The sequence below is a fragment of the Salmo salar genome, unplaced genomic scaffold (assembly GCF_965601325.2).
Source record: "Salmo salar unplaced genomic scaffold, fSalSal1 ptg000322l, whole genome shotgun sequence".
Lineage (NCBI taxonomy): Eukaryota > Metazoa > Chordata > Actinopteri > Salmoniformes > Salmonidae > Salmo > Salmo salar.
In genome coordinates, this window is record NW_027675349.1 from 327371 (window position 1) to 333012 (window position 5642).

Here is a 5642-nt window from a genome sequence, read left to right on the forward strand (position 1 = left end):
GAGCCTCTGCTGTCATCTAGAGGGGGTTTCTCTGTACTGCTTGACACATGGAGACTCAATGGAGGCCCAGTGCAAGTGCTCAAAGTAAGGTCCAGACAATTGTTTGTCAGGCTGGGATCTATAAAGCAGTATGTTCTTCAATTAGATGCAAACTAATATTCATACAGGGACAATAGGTGGACAGGAGGAAGAATGGTGGTCCTGATTCATACAGGGACAAAAGGTGGGGCAGGAGGAAGAATGGTGTTCCTGATTCATACAGGGACAATAGGTGGACAGGAGGAAGAATGGTGCTCCTGATTCATACAGGGACAATAGGTGGACAGGAGGAAGAATGGTGGTCCTGATTCATACAGGGACAATAGGTGGACAGGAGGAAGAATGGTGGTCCTGATTCATACAGGGACAATAGGTGGACAGGAGGAAGAATGGTGGTCCTGATTCATACATGGACAATAGGTGGACAGGAGGAAGAATGGTGGTCCTGATTCATACAGGGACAATAGGTGGACAGGAGGAAGAATGGTGGTCCTGATTCATACAGGGACAATAGGTGGACAGGAGGAAGAATGGTGGTCCTGATTCATACAGGGACAATAGGTGGACAGGAGGAAGAATTGTGTTCCTGATTCATACAATTCCTATTTTTTCTTTAGAGCTTCAGATTGAGATTGTTGTTATTCTACAGTATGTTTTTCTTCAGTGTTGCACTCTGGGTTCTCCAAGGGGAATACTCCCCCTGTTCTCCTCTTGACAGTTGTAGCTCCATGCTTTTGCTGGGAATTGTCCACTGTTGGTATCAATTTATCTGGTCCAAAAAATACACGTTTTAGCTGAATCCCCAGTTAGAATCCATGTGGTTCTTTTAAAAGTTTCTAAAACGATTAAAAGTACATTTAAAAAAATGTGTTCCTGACATTTCACCACAATAGGCGTCTTCAGACAATGGACAACAAGTAGCCAAACAAAGCATAATGATGAATCATAATGAATCAGATTACATGGAGAGGCGGGACCTGATCCTATATCATAATGAATCAGATTACATGGAGAGGGGGGACCTGATCCTAGATTATAATGAATCAGATTACATGGAGAGGGGGGACCTGATCCTAGATTATAATGAATCAGATTACATGGAGAGGGGGGACCTGATCCTAGATTATAATGAATCAGATTACATGGAGAGGGGGGACCTGATCCTAGATTATAATGAATCAGATTACATGGAGAGGGGGGACCTGATCCTAGATCAAAATGAATCAGATTACATGGAGAGGGGGGACCTGATCCTAGATTATAATGAATCAGATTACATGGAGAGGGGGGACCTGATCCTATATCATAATGAATCAGATTACATGGAGAGGGGGGGACCTGATCCTAGATCATAATGAATCAGATTACATGGAGAGGAGGGACCTGATCCTACATCATAAATAATCAGATTACATGGAGAGGAGGGGACCTGATCCTATATCATAATGAATCAGATTACATGGAGAGGGGGGACCTGATCCTATATCATAATGAATCAGATTACATGGAGAGGGGGGACCTGATCCTAGATCATAATGAATCAGATTACATGGAGAGGGGGGGACCTGATCCTAGATCATAATGAATCAGATTACATGGAGAGGGGGACCTGATCCTAGATTATAATGAATCAGATTACATGGAGAGGAGGGAACTGATGCTAAATCATAATGAATCAGATTACATGGAGAGGGGGGGACCTGATCCTAGATCAGCAATCTAACTCTGGGACACTGCCTGTATGAAACCGAACACATAGTTGTAAAGTGTAGTTACAGCAGGTGTTTACTGCCATCTAGTGGATGATACCAATAAAACACTTTATTTTCAGGGTGGGGAGGCGGCTGATTGAAACAGAAAGTAAAGTTGTTCTTTTGTTCAGGATCCATTTTGAGACGACAGAGCAGAAAACACTACATGGAGATTATTGAAAAATAAAGTAAGTATTTCTGAACAATAATCTATTCTAATGGACAGAGTAAGAGAATGAATACTAGGAATGAGATATTACTAGTTAGTAGAACTGCTACTTGAGCTGAGTTGCTGACAGACAGCAGTTTTCAAAGTGGAAACTAATCAGTAGGTCTAGATGTTATCAGTAAAACGTCTGGTAAAGATGGTGGAGGAGCTTTTACATTATATGGTTTTATGTTTATCTCAGGGTTTCTCAATCCTTTTGTTCTTACCAGCACTTACACACCTGATTCAACTAATCATTAAATATTTTAAGACAGTTTAATATTTGAGGCATACAAATTAACATTCTCAAATTAAAACTTTTGGGTTTGGTAGATCTGTTAACAATTATTAAAGTCCTACAGTAACTCACGTTTTGGAGGAAAAAACACAGCTAAACGTGGTTACGAGTAAATTATATGTTTAGCTAAAATAACGTAAGAGAGATGTCTTGAAGAAACGCATCTGGGTTTAGAACTCTGTGTCTCAGTGCCCTGCGACAGTGGAAAGTTCGTTTTGCATGGCCCGGTGCTACAGGTGCGTGGAGTTTTATTTTAAGGACCAATGGAATGGTCTAAAATGCGTAAACTCTGCGCACCCGGGGAGCCGGGCAATGCAAAACAAATTCACCCTGTGACCGTTGTTTTATTTCCTTATATGAAACTGAAAGTAACTTTGTAGCCCACGCAGTTACAAAATGTCTGTTGAAACTGTGGCTCATATGTCTCTAGAACGTTAGAACAGTGGTGGAAAAAGTACTAAATTCTCATACTGGAGTTAAAGTAAAGATACCTTCATAGAAAATGACTCAAGTAAAAGTGAAAGTCACCCAGTAAAATACTTCTTCAGTAAAAGTCAAAGTATTTGGTTTCAAATATAATTAAGTATCAAAAGTAAATGTAATTGCTAAAATATACTTAAGCATCAAAAGTAAAAGTAAAGTAGTGATAATTTAAAATTCCTTTTATTAAGCAAACCAGACGGCACAATTTTCTTGTTATTTTAATTTACGGATAGCCAGGGTCACACTCCAACACTCAGACATCATTTAAAAATGAAGCATTTGTGTTTAGTGAGTCCTCCAGATCAGAGGCAGGGATGACCAGGGATGTTCTCTGTTTAGTGAGTCCTTCAGATCAGAGGCAGTAGGGATGACCAGGGACGTTCTCTGTTTAGTGAGTCCTCCAGATCAGAGGCAGTAGGGATGACCAGGGATGTTCTCTGTTTAGTGAGTCCTCCAGATCAGAGGCAGTAGGGATGACCAGGGATGTTCTCTGTTTAGTGAGTCCTCCAGATCAGAGACAGTAGGGATGACCAGGGATGTTCTCTGTTTAGTGAGTCCTCCAGATCAGAGGCAGTAGGGATGACCAGGGATGTTCTCTGTTTAGTGAGTCCTCCAGATCAGAGGCAGTAGGGATGACCAGGGATGTTCTCTGTTTAGTGAGTCCGCAGTAGGGATGACCAGGGATGTTCTCTGTTTAGTTAGTCCTCCAGATCAGAGGCAGTAGGGATGACCAGGGATGTTCTCTGTTTAGTTAGTCCTCCAGATCAGAGGCAGTAGGGATGTTCTCTTGATAAGTGTTCAAATTGGACCGTTTTCTGTCCTGCTAAGCATTCAACATGTAACGAGTACTTTTGGGTGTCAGGGAAAATGTATGGAGTAAATAGTACATCTTTTTCTTCATGAATGTAGAGAAGTAAAAGAGAAAGTTGTTAAAAATATATTTCTCAAAGAGATAATGAATGAATGAGAACAATTGACATTCAAGAATTAGTCACTGTGTTAACCACAACCAACATGTTGGATCTCTGTTTAGTTGTCACTGTGTTAACCACAACCAACATGCTGGATCTCTGTTTAGTTGTCACTGTGTTAACCACAACCAACATGCTGGATCTCTGTTTAGTTGTCACTGTGTTAACCACAACCAACATGCTGGATCTCTGTTTAGTTGTCCCTGTGTTGACCACAATCAACATGTTGGATCTCTGTTTAGGGGTCAGTGCTCTAAAATGAGTCTCTCTGGGGAGAGAGAGGAGGGGGGCCCTGCCTCTAAAATGCATCTCTCTGGGGGACATGACACCAAAGCTAAGAGGTAAGATGACAATTTTATGAAGAATTTATTAACTTTATTTCCAAAATAAATAGCTATCTTAAGATGAATGCAGTTACTGTAAATCTCTCTGGATAAGAGCATCTGCTAAATCAGGGGTTCTCAATCCGGGGTCTGTGGAGGTACTGCAGGGGCTCCATGGCACCCTAACTGTACTCGTTGCAATGTAACACATTTGATAGAATTTTCACATGACACGACCACTTTGCCTACTCTTAATTATTGCCTAATATAATGGAATGCATATTTTCTTTACCAATTCTGATCGTTGTTACAAGAAGAATTTTGACAATATTCCCGTTATATCAACACACTCTTCACACCCGTTTAACAACTCTAAATAGCTTTGGCATAGTAGGCATCAAGTCCCTTGCCAATAATGTTGCCTGCAACGTTGCATACAATGTTCATTTTCATCGAACACAGATTACGCCCTAGATGTCTTCAATTGCCCAATTTATAGCCATGCCAAATTTAGGATCATTTTTTTAACAATGTGATGTTGCGCTCCAAAGGGATAACTTGAAATAACATGATGTGGATAATTAAATAATCAAAAGAAAAACGTGTTTATTTTACACTCTTAGAAAAGAAGGTTCCTTATAGAACCAAAAAGGCTTCTATCACTTCCTTAATATATGGAATTACTAAAAGTTATATATATATTTGGGTTCAGTGAAGAAGAACCTCTAGAGTTCTGATCAATGAAAGGTGAATGTTTTGAGGATGTGAACCCAGCAACCCTCCAGTGGTCAGATCAATTCCTCCTGTTTTTTCCAGCGCCCGGCCCGGGATTCAAACCAGCCACCTTTCAGCCACAGGTCCAACTCCTGCCACAGCTCCAACTCCTTAATCGCTGGGCGAAAACCTGAGTTAATCTTGAGAAATGAGCATAAATCAATGTGCCAAAATGAAGACAAAATGCTTTGGAGACATATATGGTATCACTTATTATACATAAGTATTATACATAAATCATTGCCAAAAGCACAAGACATATATTATTTATGGATTTATCCTCTCTAGGCTAGGCGGGACTAATTCGTCCCACCTACGTAACAGCCACTGCTATCCTGTGGCGCGATTTTCAAAACCTTAAAAATCCTATTACTTCAATTTCTCAAACATATGACTATTTTACAGCCATTTAAAGACAAGACTCTCGTTAATCTAACCACACTGTCCGATTTCAAAAAGGCTTTACAACGAAAGCAAAACATTAGATTATGTCAGCAGAGTACCAAGCCAGAAATAATCAGACACCCATTTTTCAAGCCAGCATATAATGTCACCAAAACCCAGAAGACAGCTAAATGCAGCACTCACCTTTGATGATCTTCATCAGATGACAACCCTAGGACATTATGTTATACAATACATGCATGTTTTGTTCAATCAAGTTCATATTTATATCAAAAACCAGCTTTTTACATTAGCATGTGACGTTCAGAACTAGCATACCCCCCGCAAAATTCCGGGGAATTCGCTAACATTTTACTAAATTACTCACGATAAACGTTCACAAAAAGCATA

The 5642-nt window shown here is 40.1% G+C and overlaps 1 long non-coding RNA gene across 1 annotated transcript; it reads left to right on the forward strand.

Moving 5' to 3' along the window:
- The first annotated feature begins 1905 nt into the window (after positions 1 to 1905).
- Positions 1906 to 5279, forward strand: LOC123732143 (uncharacterized). Its single transcript, XR_014391312.1, has 3 exons — positions 1906 to 1978; positions 3993 to 4091; positions 4890 to 5279. It is a non-coding gene; the product is annotated as an uncharacterized LOC123732143 (long non-coding RNA).
- Positions 5280 to 5642: the final 363 nt, after the last annotated feature.